Raw genomic sequence first — 16,584 nt, forward strand, 5'->3', positions numbered from 1 at the left:
GGTACTCTAATATGGACACAGAGGACAGACATGTTTTGTTCTAAGACAGACCTGGAAATTTACATGAAAGATAGCTTACCTACAACGGTGAGTCTGGTTCCTTTACCAAAGTAAACTTCTGTGTTTGCACAGTGCCATGCGACAAGGAGGAAAGCAAACTTCTGGTGTGAAGAGAGGATGATCCCAGCTAGCGTCTAGAGGGACCTATGAGGAATAATACCCTTCTGTGCATTACAGGTATCACACACACACACACACACACACACACACACACACACACACACACCATTTTGATGTTAGACTTGTGCGGATGTAGAGAGAGCATGGCAGATTCCATCCATTGAGACCTACATTCCTTTTGTGAAGGATGCCCCATATATATTGTCTGTCTCTGAGGGCCCAGGAAAGTGAGATAGGCTTTGATGATCTTCATCAAGTGCTGAGATCTCCATGGCTTCTTTTTGAGAAAGCTGTAGAACTCTTCATCTTTGGCTCACCTATCCACTGATAGTGATCTAGTTCTATAGGATTTACCTCTGGGGCCTCTAAACCATTCTTCTTATGCTTGTGTTCTTTCTGCACAGAAGGCTCCTGTTCTGATAAAGCCCCAAGCTTCTCCATAATCTTGGCCTGGCAGGCAGCAGGGGTGAAGTAGAAGCATTCTGGACCTGAACACATCCAGGCTTGTGACCCAGGAGAAAAGAAAAGAAAAGGTTGTCAGCCTGGGGACAGACAGAAAGGTTTTTGTAAAGGTTTCCCATAGAAATGAATCACCGTGCCCCCTGTCCCCACAATGTTACAGCTTTATACAAAAACGACCCTCCCATTGGTCCACCCCTTGAAGGCTGGAAGAAACCACCAGAGCAGCTGCTCCTTTGAGGGGAGCCAAAGACAGAGAAGGTGACATCTCCCCATCATGCAAGGTGATGATAAAATGTGAGCCAATATAGAGGGTTTCCTGTTTACCCCCTCTCCTTTTGAATTGGTTTTGGAGCTGGGTGTCATTGCAATGTCATTTTCTGAAGGGGCTGGATTCCCTCTAGTATCCACCCTTCTCAAGTTTTCATCACATAGGGGAACCACCCTATGAAGAAGTAACAGCCCCCAATGCAGCCTGGCTCCGCCCTTGCCCCAAGGCTATGCATCACTCAGAGGTTACATCTTCCTCCTAAGAACAAGACTCTGCAGTCCCCAGAATCTCTCTGTGTAGCAGACTTGAGCCTTCTCAAGGGCCTAAGTAAGGTCTTGACATTTTAAAATGATGGTGAAGAGTGCACCATATTTCCAGGAATGGGTATGAAATGAGGTGACATGATCACATATGTTACCATGTTATTACCCATTCTGTTAGGCAAAGGGAGTTATGGACAAGTCCTCATGGAGGCTAGGTAGAGACACAATTTAGAAATCATCCTAATATAATCACAAGGCCATGCTGGTTTTCTCTGAAGACATTTCAAGGTGTTGGTATATATTTTAATTTCCCTGTTTCAAGACGAGTCTGGTAGGGTGTGGAGGCACACACACATCCTAGCACTGTGCAGACAGGAGCAGGCATATCTCTGAGTTTGAGATTAATCTGGTCAGTAAACTGAGTTTCAGGCCAACTTGGGCTGTACTTTGGGACTCAGTTTCAAGAACAGACAATCTGATTCCAAAATTCAGCAACTTTCCCCCTAGTGATGCTTCCTTTTATTTCCTGTCAAATGGCAACTTAAAGCCCTGGTGAAGAAAAGACAGAATTGACTATAGAATTTTGTCACTTTTGAATAAAATAAATAGAAACAAAATCAAAAGCCAACTGAAAACCTGGGAAATATTTGCATTCTTACTGTCAGGGTTAGTAATCAATGAGAAGATAGTTCAGCAGCTCAAAAAAAAAAAAAAAAAAAAAAAAAAAGCAATTGCAGACATTTCAGAGAAAAAGAAATCAAAGTGGTGCTTTTCAGTAATTTGAGGAAATTGGGTTATTAAAAACTATTTTCCTGGAGGATTTTGCAGTGAAATAAAGACTTTAGTATATTTGTTGCTAGCAGGAATACAAAAATTATAAAGCAACCTGTTTAGACAATAACTAGAAAACAACTATGAAACTGTAAATGCAATTTTATTTTCACCCAGAAACCTTGCCCAAGGGAATTTACCTGTTAGGTACAGTTGCATGCAAATGAAACTTTTAGCACTTGGAAAGCCAAGGCAGAAACATTGTTATGAATCCACAGCCAACTTGGTCTACAGAGTCAGACCTTGTCTCAAAAATTCCAAAAAACTTAAGGATTAAAGAAGTTTAAATGGGTGTGTTTTATATCAGTGTGCTTTCTTTGACACAATGTTAACTGGAAAGGACCAAAGTACAGAATCACATAGATATATGCTCTTTGTTTAACAAATCGTCCAGGACATAAGAATTAACTGATGAGAATCACAGTGGATTTGTGTACAAGCCTCTTCAAAAAGAAACACTGAGAAGAGGGTGGATACTGCAGCTCATTGGGAGATTGCTTACATGGAAAGATGGAGACCCTGAATTTGATGCTTCAGAACTACAAAACAAAAATTCCGAAACAATCTATTTAAAATAATTGCCAACCAAAGAGAAGTGACATGGACACATGCAGAGCACAGGGCCATATCTCATTCTTGATTTTACCGCAAGATTTCTATTTTGGAGCCGTATACCTATATTATTTGTTTTAAATAAAATTAAAAATCAGTACCAATGGATAAAAACCAATAAAATGTCATTTTCTATAAAATATATGAAAATCTTCTACTAAAAAATACTTGGTTTTAAGCCATTACTTTTTCCAAAGATTCGTTTATGTGAGAAGGTGTTTCATGATCCAAGGCTTGATCAGAGAGTCCCAGTCTCCTTAGAAAAATTGTCAATATGCAGATCTCTAATTCCCATAGGCTTTTGAATCAAAATTACTAGGACTGGGTTTGGTAGCATGGTTAAATACATAACCAGAAAGTGTTTTGTGCTTTGTCACAGTGGGATGCCTGGGACTCACTGCTCATCCCTGGGCCAAATAAGAAATTGTGAGACGTGGATAATGCCAGAATGTTAGTTATGATGCTCTGAAGTAGATGCAGGACAAAGCAGAGGCAGCCTGTCCTTCAAGAATGATAACTTATTACTCCACTCTACGCCTGAGTAAAAAGACCAGCCACTTAATGCCATCTGGAAGGTGAAAAAGTCTGTTCTTTATTCTTTTCTCCATTGAGCAATATATTTCTTTTTGATGTGTTTTTTTCACCTTTTGACATCTCGCTTAACTCTTCTTCCTAGCAATGATTTGCTCACTAATACAGAGTTGTTTCCTTTTAATCATGTAGCTGAGTACCTTAATCTCATCTGGCCTTGAAGATAGTAGTACCATATATCTTAGTGTTATAGTATCTGATGGGGTTTTTCCAGTTCCCTCATCCGTCCATTGAGACCAAATTAAAGATGGTAACATCTTGAAACATTTTAAAATCTTCATCTATTCTCAAGTGGATCAAAGACTTCAACATGAAACCAGGTACACTAAATCTGTCAGAAGAAAAAGTAGAGAAGAGCCTTAAACTCATTGGCGTAGGCGAGAACTTCCTGAACAGAACACCAAGAGCTCAGGCTTTAAGATCAACAATTAATAAACAGGACCTCATGAAACTGAAAAGCTCTGTAAAACAAAGGACACTGTCACAGAACAAAATGACTGCCTACAGATTGGGAAAGAATCTTCACCAACCCTATATCTGACAGAGGACTAACATCCAGAATATATGAAGAACTCAAGAAATTAAACACCAACAAACCAAATAATTGAATTAAAAATGCGGTACAGAGCTAAAAAAAATTCTCAACAGAGGAGTACGGATTGTGGAAGAACATTTAAAGAAACATTTAAGAACTTCCTTAGTCATCAGTAAAATGCAAATTAAAACAAATCTTAGATTCTATCTTACACTCACCAGAATGGCTAAGATCAAAAATGCAAATAACAACACATGCTGGTGAGGATGTGGAGAAAGGGAAACCTCATCCACTGCTAGTGAGAGTGTAAACATGTACAACCACTTTGGAAATCAATCTGTTGTTTTCTCAGATAATTGGGAATAGCTCTACCTCAAGATTCAGCTATACCACTCCTGGGCATGTACCCGAAAGAGGCTCCACCATACAACAAGGACATTTGCTTAGCTATGTTCACAGCAGCTTTATTTTCTAATAGCCAGAATCTGGAAACAACCTAGATGACCCTCAACGGAGGAATGGATATAGAAATTGTGTTACATTTACACAATGGAATACTACTCAGCTATTAAAAACAAGGAAATCACAAAGTTTTCAGGCAAATGGTGGAAACTAGAAAAGATCATCCTGAGTGAGGTATCCCAGAAGCAGAAAGACTCACATGGTATATACTCACTTATAAGTGGATTTTAGCCATATAGTGTAGAATAGTGATACTAAAATCTACACACCTAAAGAAGCTAAATAACAAGGAGAACCCTGTTGAAGATGCTTAATTCTCATTCAGAAGGGAAAACAGGATAGACACCAGAAGTGGTGGAAGAGTGGGAACAGGACAGGAGCCTACCATAGATGTTATCTGAAAAACTCCAACAGGGGATGGAAGCAGATGCTGAGACTCATAGCCAAACTTTAGGCAGAGCACAGGGAGTCTTATGGAAAAAGAGAGGGATAGGAGGATCTGGAAGGAACAGGAGCTCCACAAGGAGACCAACAAAGCCAAAAAATCTGGGCCCAGGAGGGCCTGTAGAGACTGATACAACAACCAAGGATGATTCGTGGAGAGGACCTAGACATCCTGCTCAAATGTAGTCCATAAGCAGCTCAGTCGCCATGTGGGTGGCCTAGTAAGGAAAGCAGGGGCTATCTCTGATATGAACTAGGTTGCCTGCTCTGTGATCACCCCCACCCCGGCATCATGGTTTTGCTACGCCAAATAGGAAGAGGATCTAGGCAGTTCTGATGAAACTTGATAGGCTAAGGTCAGATGGTAGCGGAGGAGGTCTTTCCCTTTCAGTGGATTAGGGGAGGCAGATAAGGGAAGAAGAGGGAAAGAGGGTTGGACCAGGAGGAGATGCAGGAGGGGGCTACAAGCAGAATATGAAATGAATAAATAATAAAATAATTAAAATTAAAATTTTATTCATTTTTTTTTAACCTACACAAACAACATTGGGGAGAAATCATACACATGGACAGCAGGGGGCAGCCTTTCCTTATTTAATTTATTCTTTTTTTAAAACTATGAATACATTTATTTTCTTTGTATTTACATCCCTACCACAGTTTTCCCTCACTCTTCTCTCCCAGCCCCTCCCTACACTCCACTCTTCCCCACTGCATCCTCTCCTCTTCTTTTTCCCTTCAGAGAAGTGCAAGCCTCCCACAGATATCTATCAACCAAGGCATCAACATGCATTAAGACTAGGCAATCCAGCAGGTGGAAAGGGTCCCTAAAGCACACAAATGAATCAGAGACAGCTCCTGCTCCTACTGTTAAAGGTCCCACAAGAAGACCAAGCTACACAACTGTAATATATTTGCATGGTATGTTCCATGCAGGCTTCCTGGTTGTCAGTTTGGTCTCCGGGAGCTCCTATGAACCCAGATTGGTTGATTCTGTGGGTGTTCTTGTGGTGTCCTCGATCCCTCTAGCTCCTACAGTTCTTCCTCCTCTCCTCCACAGGATTCCTCAAGCTCTGACTAATGTTTGGCTGTCGGTCTCTGCATCTGTTGCCCTCAATTGCTGGGTCGAAGCCTCTGTGGTGACAGTTGGGTTACATGTGACTCTATGAGTATACCAGAATATCATTAGGAATCATTTTCTATCCTATGTCTTTGGATTATCCAACCCCTGGGTCCTGGCCTTGCAGGCAGTGTCTGGGGTGGGCTTTCTCTTATGGCCTGGGTCTCAAGCTGGCCCATCATTGGTTGTCCACTCCCACAACTTCTGCATTATCTTGTAGGCAGGACAAATTTTACCCCCCAAAAAATTTTATACAAGAACAAGCATTTAGAGAGCAACAAAACCAAAAAATTTGAGAAACAGGGGTCTTTCCTGAGACTGATATTCCAACCAAGGACTATGCATGGAGATAACCTAAGACCCCTGCACAGATGTAGCCCATGACAGTTCAGTATCCAAGTGGGTTCCATTGTAATAAGAACAGGGACTGTCTCTGACATGAACTGATTGGCCTGCTCTTTAATTACCTCACCCTGAGAGGGAAGCGGTATTACCAGGCCACAGAAGAGGACAACACAGCCACTCCTGATGAGACCTAATTGACTAGGATCAGAAGGAAGGAAAAAAAGTCCTCCCCTAAATCAGTGGACGTGAGGAGGGGCATGCATGCAGAGGGTGGAGGAAGGGAGGGATTGGGAAGGGAGGAGGGAGGGCACCACAGGGGGATACAAAGCTAATAAAGTGTAATTAATGAAGAAAAAAATTAAATTAATTAAAAAATAAAAAAAGAACAAGCATTTGTACAAGGAATTCTTGAGAATTCCTACCCTGAGGGTGTCTCAGTTAAGGAACTAAAGCACAAAGAACTTAAAATGAGTTAGCAAATAATAAAGGGTCGAACCACTGCAGACTCCTTATTTGAGGATGGGCGGAGTTATCAGGATCCCTATAAAGACAGGGACAAGGGCTTATGACAAGTATAGACAGACTAGAAAAGGATGGGTAGAGTTGGTGGTAGGAGTTGAGTATTTCTATCTAGACATAGTGGCCAATGACACTTGCCAGGGACAAACGAAGTTGGTATTGTGAATCTGAGGTCCCTACCTCGAATGGAGTAAAGAGGGTTCTCAGTGCAGGAACGCATTTTAGAGGGTAATGAAATGGGATAACTATTACTAAAGACATTTCAAAATGTCACGTGGAAGCTTATTACTAAAAAGCCTTTAAATATTTATAAATATACATACAAAGTTAAAAATGGAGTTACCCTGTAAAAGGGTGAAAATGCCCCTATTTGAAGCCACAGACTAACAAATAAGACCAGTGTCAGGAATGTGTTACATCTTTTGGAGTTGTTGCCCACTAAGGTCCCACATGCATCCAATGATTACATTCTATTGCCATTACTCTTGGTTATCTTATACAACTTGATGGAACAGCCTGATTGCTCAAGATGCCACATAAATGAGTCATAGAACATAAAGTACTCAAGCTGTTACTGACCTGAAAATTTCATCTCTACTTCCTAGATTCTCATAATGCTGGAAGGTGCTATTCATAGTATCACAGCAGAAAAGTAATTGCTAGTCTTATCCATCTGTGAATGTTGTGATATACACTAATGACTGGGCTGACAAGACATGCTCATTATTGTAACAGTGATACAACCATCATGGGAGTAACCAGTCATTTTCTGACTGGATTTAAGGCCCATTCCATAAGTTGAACTCAATAACTAGCATTACTGTCAGGGCCAAGAATCCATGGTCAGACAGATCATAGACTGTTTGGGGAGACCTATTACTATTCTTTTGCAAGTATACTTTTGGGCATAGTATTGAACTATCTCCCAATGACATCATCATCATTATTATAGATTAGTGAGTTTTTCAACTCTCATCAGAAAACATTTTTTTTTTTTGTGGTAGAGGCTGCTAAATAGGGGCCCACATCTGATCGAGGTGCTAAAATGAGAGACTTCTTAATGTCTATCCCTCAATGGTATAACAATATCACACCTCTTCTTCCCAAGGATCAGGGACAATTGCAGAAGAGGGGGTGGAAATACTGTAAGAGCCAGAGGTGATAGATGATAATAGGAAAACAATTTATTCTGGATGCAGTAGAGTAACTGCATATATGAACTCATATTGGTTATGGAAGCATGCACAATAGCAGTGAAAATTTAATCCAGACCAAATTTCAGAAGGGATCTAGTAGGTAAGCATGAAGACCCATTTCTAGGTGAAGAGCTATTGATAACTGAAGGCTATTGAGAAAGGTAGAGTCAGCATTTTTCTTTTCTTTTTCTTTTCTTTATTTTTAATTTTTGTCTAAGACTGACCAACTTCCAGTGGAGGACCACCATCCAAGAATATGGGTGGCACATATTGGACTTAACGGGTACAGAAAATAAAAAAGAAGATGACATGTGTTGGGTAGGTAGGGAAAAAAGGGTGGATCTTTGAGAAGTTTGGAGCATAAATATGATCAAAACATAATGTATGAAATTTGTAAAGGAATGATTTAAAAAAAAAGAGAAAATGAGCCAAAGAGTAAGCTGGTAAGGCAGCATTTCTCCATGGTTTATGCTTTCTTCTCTTGCTTGAGTTCTTGCTCTGATATCTCTCAACCATGCACTGTGACCTGAAAGTGAAAGGCACTAAGATGCTTCTGGCCAGAGAATTTTATTACAGCAACAGAAAGGAAACCAGAATATAGATGAAAGAGAGACCTGTATTTCATGATAAGGAACTTAGGTGCTGTCTTGAACAGTGTGGAAAACAAGGAAAGGTATAAATCAGAAAGGATAGAATGAGTAACAGTTCTCTAAGAGTAGTTAGACTTTGTGGAAGGCAGTGACTGGGGAACACTCCCAGGAAGTGCGTGGGAGCAGAGGTAAGTGTTTGTTGGCGAGAATGGGCTGGAGAGATGTCAAAGATCAAGCTGGAGGGATCTTCTTCATCTGAGATCAAACAGTAGAAAGAGAAGGAAGGCTGGTAGTGAGTATGCAAATAGCTCATCAATCCTGGGATGGGATGAGTGAACAACCTTTTCTGAATCTCTGCTTTCTAGCTGTGGAACTGAAATAACCACCACAGAAAGGAAAATGAAGTAAATGTGAACATGTCTATGAAATTCTCAAGATGACACATATGTATTAGTATTATTGTGTAGGATAAACAGAAGGCAAATTGCTCATAGACGAGAGGGTTGTAAACTCAGAACCTTTTATTTCTTCAATGGAAACATAAGTAGGAATTTGGGAAGGATTAGTGAGACTTACTGTAAGCAGGGAACCTCCTGTTAGGGTGGAGCAAAACTGCACTGGCATAAACATTTTAATGTAGAGAGCCAGTCATAGTCGTGCAGCGCTCTGTCTATACATCTGCAGCCTGAAGCAAGAAAAGCACAAGTTCAAGGCCTGTTTGAATTACAGAGGAAGACTTTGAGTCAAAGCTGCGAAAATGAATATGAAGGAGGGAACTCAGAGGCCAAGGTAGTTAATCATTGCTGAGATTTATACTGGTTATGAAGAGTTTCTGCTGTTTTTTTCTGCCAAAGAAATCAGTAGTCTTCTCAACAATATTGTATACATAAATTACAACTTTAAGCCTCACTAACGTATTAAGGGAAGAAGAGCTTTAGAGCCACTGCCCAGACAAACTTGAAAAAGTAAAATGAAACAAACTCCCCATATACGGCTCCATGGATAGGATGATGGTGATGATGATGATGATGATGATGATGATGATGATGATGATGATTTTGGTTTTTCGAGATAGGGTTTCTTTGTGCAGCCCTGGTTATCCTGTAGACCAGACTGACCTCGGACTCAGAAATCAGCCTGTCTCTGTCTCTTGAGCACTGGGATTAAAGGCATGTACCACCATTGCCTAGCCTGAACTTAAGTTTGTGTTTCATATGTTGCTGGTGATTATTTCATGAAGCTTATTTTGCAGTTCAGGATACCTTTCAGTGGAGAATCTCTGCTGACCTCAAAAGCCCTAGAAAGGACCTCTCAGAGCTAAGGGACTAGCCACATCAGGGAAAGTAACAGGCAATGAGGGCAAATGAACTTTATTGACATACTGACTGAACAGGGACTGGGGATCTTTGTTGGGAGCCGCGTGAGAGTCTCGCCGGCAGAAACCCACGCGGACACAGAATCCTCCCGCAACGATATCTTTATTACAGTCACGCGATGGAAAACGGAGAGGAGAAAGGGAGCCCCCGATGTGGCGCTGTTTATATAAGCCCAGGTCGCACCTGAGTGACGTGTGAATACCCTGACTGGCTGCTCACTTTTACCCCGCCTGATGACTTGGGCCCATCATGCTTAGCGGGCTTGTGACGTGTCAATACCCTGATTGGCTGCTCACTCTTACCCGGCGTGCTTACGCAATCCTTAGCGTGCTTACGCAATCTGCGCATGCGCACTGGAGGTTTACAGTTTTGAGGGCGAGATGTCAAAGCCACCTAGTGGCGTCTGAGTCTCGGCTCTCCACAGATCTTCAATTGGCAGCAATTGTGTCCTGAATCCATCCACATAGTTGCATATCTTGGTGTATACACACCAGGGTTATCTGGCAATGCACAGCCAGAAGAGACAGTGCCCTGGAGCTCCCCGTTGTAGACCACAGGGCCTCCAGAGTCACCCTGGTTTGGAGATATAGTGTTTAAAGAACAGGCATGTAGAAAAAGAATCACATTTACTCTGACCTCAAGACCCCATTCTAGCCACCCTAGAATGGTTCTGTTTGTTCTTCGTTGAAACATATCCACTAGTCTCACTAATGAGATGAAATTATATCCAGAATAGATCACACTCCCCCCCCTGAACCCCTGCATGAACCTTCTGGTCTCACAAAATAGACATTCAGATCCCACTCCCAGGAGAACAGGGGTTTCATATGCAAAGGGAGCCAATCACCTGGCACTTTGGCTCCTTCAAGGAAGCCAGCACAGGCTATGGTGTTGGGTGATTTCTCCAGGATATGAGGTTTCACAGTCAGCCTGAGGCAGCAGTGGGGCATCCAGGCACTGGAACAGGTCTGGTTTGTTCATTCTGAAAAAAGGTAATGGTCAAAGAGAGAAGAAAAATGCATCAGAGCACTCCGAGGAACAATAATTCATCCCAGAACACCACGAGTAACCACCAGAGAGATCATTAAGAATATAAATTTCTTAATTCTTAAGAATATTTCTTATATTCTTATTTCTTAAGAATATAAATTTCAGCAAAGAATTGTAGCTTTCTAAATTTATAAAATGACCGTTGTTGATCCTGTTTTCATAATAATACAATTTGGTTTTGTCTTGTTTAGGTTATAGGGAGTAAACTTCTTGGGATTTTATAACCCTTTGCTATCAACTACAGTTTTCTTATAGTTGGTACTACAAATATATTTGGAAGGTAAAAACCAGTACGTTCAAAACCAGAAACATTCTGGCTTTAGAAAACATGGGGAGGAAGAAATGTAGTAGGTGAAAGGTCATACTTACCACCAAAACTCAGGGTGTTGCCCCAGCCAGATACGAGGCACAGGATGTGGGCAGTGTCACAGTGGTCACTTGGGCATTGAGGGTCACAGGGGAAGAGAGCTCGGTTAGTATGATTTCATTGTCTGTAGTCTTATGATTATAACTGCTTGTTGAACTTGGCAGCAGTAGCAAACTGCTCATTGCCCTTGAAAACATTGATGTTGTGCTATCCCAGTCTCGTTTGGATACGGCTGTTGGAAAAAAAAAGACATGGTAGAGATTTTGTATAAATTGTCCAAGCTATCCCTAGGTTCCTAACCTTCTTGTTCAGGGGTGTTGTCTATAGGTTGGTAGAAGAGCTTGGAGTAATATCAAGATAGAAGCTGTTTATTGGTGAGCAATTTCCGGTTAAGCACCCTAGACATATTTTTTCTTCAGAGACTGGTGGTATATAGGGTAAAGGAGTGCCATTTTGGGTTGCTTTTTAATCTGCCAGAATACAGTCCCTCCCTACATCCAGGGATGCGGCCTCAAGGTGACATTTGATGCTCATGTCATTCTCTGAGTCTTTGTTAACTACAGTGGGAACTATGACTAATGCTTCTTGCTTTGTCAAAACTATTATTCTATGGGATCTAATCCTGTGGAGCTCAGTGTTGTGACATGGGACTTTGAGAGAAGTTTCCATTCTTGTTCCCAACTCTAGAACTAGAATCTAAGCCTGGGTTCAGTATTTTAAGAAGGCTTGCCATCTATGATTCATAGTAAGGACTGAGAACACATAGTAGAGACTGCATCGATTTCACCAATATTTAGCTCTTTTTCTGAAAACCTGGAGTTCATTTTTCTTCTTAGCTAGCAGTCCTTGTACAAAGTCCTTATCCACCTTTCTCATTGTCTATAATAACAAAAATAAAGATTCTTTGGTTTAATGACCCACAATCCTTGCGATTTTCTGGCTTTCTTTGGGGTGAAAGGCTTCGTATTCCATATCAAAATTCACTCAACACTCATTAGAGTTAGCTGCTGCCAGCAACTTCTTTTCTTCATGGCTTTCCCCATTCACCTTACAACTTCACTACTTGCCCAGATGCTGTGTTGCAAATATGTCCCAGGCTGTGGGATCTGCAGTCAATGGATGAGACACCAACCAATGGTCATTGATGAGGGAGCCTCCACAAAAGTGCTACCCAGAGTTTCTGAGACACCTGGTATGGCACTGAATTCTCCTCCAACAATCTTGTCATCCTCATCAACAGGAAAAGCAACTCCAGGGGAGATAGGAAATGAGAATAAGCTAATTCATCAAGGTGTTGGAGGATAAAGCTGTTGGCTCTATAGCAGCTTAAACCTTCAGGATTTCTTAATTGAGCACAGGGAATGTAGAAAACCTGGGATTAATTTATCTCCACTAGGCTACATAGATTGTAGGCTTTCCTAGTATCAGGCTCTGCAGGACAGACAGGTAGTGCTCAACAGGTTTCAAATCTCTTCTGAGCATCAGGGCTGAGACACCAAAAATTACCTAAGTACACACTTAGTGGGATCCCATTAGAAGTCAGTTTTTCTCATTGCCTATTTTATTTTTAAATCTATTACTTGTTTATGCTACCTGAATATTGGCTTTTTAGAATATCAGGATGATTTGTCCTAGGCTAGTTTCCCACAGAACTCAACTCTCTAGAATAAGTCAAGAATAGAATGGAATACTCAAGCCAACTTGGATATAACAAGGGAAGTGCATATCAACTGATCAATATTTCTTAACTTTGAAAGTATGATTGGCATCTGCCTTGATACCCTGCAGGGTAGGAAGCTAATCAGGAAGGAAGACTCTGGCTAAGATGTTCACACCCTTTCAGAAAGGCGAAGAGGATGGCCATTGGAGGAGGGAGAAAACAGAGAACAGGACAGGAGCCAACCACAGAGGGCCTCTGAAAGGCTCTGCCCTGCAGGATATCTAGGCAGATGCTGAGACTAATAGCCAAACTTTGGGCAGATTGCAGGGAATCTTATGAAAGAAGATAGTAAGACCTAGAGACAACAGGAGCTCCACAAGGAGAGAAAAAGATCCAAAAAGTCTGTATCAGTCTCAGAAAAGATGCCTGCCAAGAACCACTCATGGAGATGGCCTGGAACCCCTGCACAGAGGTAGCCTATGGCAGTTCAGTATCCAAGTGGGTTCCATAGTAATGGGGACAGGGACTGTCTCTGATAGGAACTGATTGGCCTGCTCTTTGATCATCTTCCCCTGAGGGGGGAATCAGTCTTACCAGACCACAGAAGAAGACAGTACAGCCACTCCTGATGAGACCTGATAGACTAGGATCAGCGGGAAGGGGAGGAGGACCTCCTTTATCAGTGGACTGGGAGAGGGACACAGGTGAGGAAGAGGGAGGGTGGGATTGGGAGAGGAGGAAGGAGGAAGGTACAGGGGGGATACAAAGTGAATAAACAGTAATTAATAAAAAAAAACAATTACAGATGGCAATCTATTTGGCAAATATCTTTTATAAAAATAAAGTAATAATTCTCTAAATTGAAAAAAAAGTATGATTGGTAAGATAAAGTTCGTCTGGGGACCTTAAACCCCAGGAAACAGGCAAGACCCAAGATACATATGTTCAGAAATCTAATGGTCAAATATTTGGCCAAAACAATTTTTCCATGTCTTCTAGCACATTTTTTTTTCTTTAAGAAAATATATGGTGGAAGTATCACAGAGCTGCTGGAGCCAAGCAGTGTGCATGCTGGCTAATTTCATAGAATCTCTTTACCAGGTCCTACTTTTCAACATTCCCTTCTCTTGGCAGTGATTACAGTGAAGACTGGTGATGAGAGTAGATTAAAGGAAAAGTGAGAAAGATAAAGAATGAGAGCCTAGGAAAGTGGAAGAAGGTTTGAGAAACTGGTGAAATTTCAGAATATAGGTAAAATAGACATCATATATTTCGTTTATTAGAATGGACAGAGCTTGGGGAAAGCTGTGAAACTCACCATCAGCTCCCACAAGGGCTAGGATCAGGAACATACTCACTGTGACAGAAATTAATGGGCACAGGAAGAGAGCCTGTCTTTATAGCTCCTTATGGGGTAGAAGAAAGCATTCAGGGCAAGAATGGAGGTGGAATTTTTGTTCCTGCACAAACATAACTACACGTTTCTCTTTCCCCGAGTCTTGCATCAGATTTGTTTTGTTTGGAGCTGTTGTCACTTGGAGACCTACAGGTGACAAGGAATTTTTTTTTCTCATGTCAGAGAAAGAGAACAATTGACTTTTGGAAGAATACTGGAATGGAAGAAACAGGGGAAGGCAAGCCCTTGTCTATACAGTGTGATTTCTTAGGCTGAAGAGGTAAGAGGAAGAAAGGGTCTCAGACCCTTAGAAATCCTGACATTATGGATGGTAAATTAAAAACTTGGAGGAAGGTCTGGTTCTGGTAACTACTGGGGCTATTTGGTACCCTCATGATAAGAAATCAGTGTTGCCTAAGCCTCTCCCCTGTGAACCTGACTATTTTGAATACAAGGTCTAATTAAAGAATTCTGAGGCCTGCAATTAGAACAGCAATGATGAAACAGCAGGATGTGCAGAGTTCCTGATAAGTCTGGGCTTTCAATTAGCTCTCTTTTTTAATGAGGGGCATGGATTGCAGGAATCTTGAAGAGGATGGATGAAACTCATGTAGGCACTTTCCTGATATGTTACAGGTGTGCAGTACTCGAATCAAAACTATGTTCTATTTTTCTCTTGCCTCTTGCGTTTGTCATGTGTCATTTTTAAGAGTTCTTAAGGCTCTAGAAAATTGTACTAAGTGTAAATACTCCATATTTTAGGAAGATGAGCTAAAAGTATGCATTATGTTTTGGTGTTGTGGAATATTAATATTTACCATTGATTTATCTTTTAGTTAAACAGTGGTTATTCCTAAACCAGCCATATACCGAAATCACCACACAGAGACTAGGATTTATTTAGTTAACCTAGAGCACACTGCTGGGCAATAATTATTCCATCCTAAACCTCCAAGCCTGCAGAGTTTCCTCCCATTCAGATTTCCCACATTATACTTGCTTTTAGTTATATCTTAGGTCCAGTTCATCTCTCCTCCTGGTTCCAAGTCCTCTCCTACAGATCTTTCCTCTCCAACTCCTGCCACTCGCTTCTTTCTCCTCCCCTCTGAACTAGGATGTCCTATCCTATTCTCTCCATTACTCAGCACTGGGCTGGTTGTTTTATTGAAATTACAGAGACAAATGGTGGCATGTTTACACAAACTTGAGACAGGTGATGCTTAGAATAAACATCACAATGCAATGTCTGGATTGAAAACAGTTAATGGGGTAGAGAAATCAGCATTTGAATTAACAAGGGTAAACTGTATACATTCCACAAGAACATTATACCAATATTTTGGATATGAGAAAATGTTTTCATGGTGTTTATTCTGGGTATTAATCATAGAATCAGCTGTGAATAGGTATGAGGGTATTCTGTAATTTTTTTATTTTGTATGTAGAAAGAGTATTAAGCTATACTCATCCCTCAATTTATTAAGGTAAAACCTTGTCAGAGGCATTTATTGAGTGATGATGTGTCAGTTGGAGGAGCCTTGCTATCAACAGTTTATCTTTCACCCTTCCACTACAAGTGTAGGCCTAGGGAGGTATAAATTGGAGTTGAAATTTTGCATCAGTTTTCTGCAAGTTATTGACTGTTGTAGAGGTGTTAAATAAGGGTGGAAAAGTGGCTCAAGTTGTGGCAATTGTGTTTGAGGTGATACGTTGATTGGAAGTTGGAGAATATAGCGTGAACCACAGGAAAAGCTAATATGTGTTCATAGGCCATGTTGTAGCCCAACTCCTGGCATTATTAGGTCAGCTTCACACCGAAATTCCTCTACTAAGTGCTCTCAGTTCTGCATTTTGCCTCTAATCTAAAGGCTTTAAAGATCAAACCTAAGGGTAAGGTCTGTCCTACTGAACAGTGTCTGACATGTCAGGTTTTCAGAATTCTCCCAATTTACCTTTTGCAAATGTTTTAGTGTGAGGTATTCAGAAAGGATAAATTCACAAGGATTCATTTTTACCCAAGAAGTTAATCTAATCCTGGCATGCGACCCCCAAGACTTCAAGAAAAAGTGGCAATTGTCAGAGTGTGAGATTTACTGCAGGTGACTATCAAATAAGAGGTCCTCATGGAACAAATTCCACATTCACTGTCTCGCTAGCCTAACACAAACACAGACATTATGTTTCATCCTGTATTTTGTCTCATACCCTTACTTTGTCATTAGGTTCATGTCAAACACAGATGCACATACCTCTGTGATCACAGAGTCTGAGGATTTCACTTTGTGTGGTCTGGAATATTCTGCAAGGCAGTTAACAT

General features: G+C 41.0%; 1 pseudogene; it reads right to left on the minus strand.

Moving 5' to 3' along the window:
• Positions 1-10,222: 10,222 nt before the first annotated feature.
• LOC110539820 (anionic trypsin-2-like) lies at positions 10,223-16,495 on the minus strand (annotated as a pseudogene).
• Between the last annotated feature and the right edge of the window lie 89 nt (positions 16,496-16,584).

This window comes from Meriones unguiculatus, chromosome 3 (assembly GCF_030254825.1).
Source record: "Meriones unguiculatus strain TT.TT164.6M chromosome 3, Bangor_MerUng_6.1, whole genome shotgun sequence".
Classification (NCBI taxonomy): domain Eukaryota; kingdom Metazoa; phylum Chordata; class Mammalia; order Rodentia; family Muridae; genus Meriones; species Meriones unguiculatus.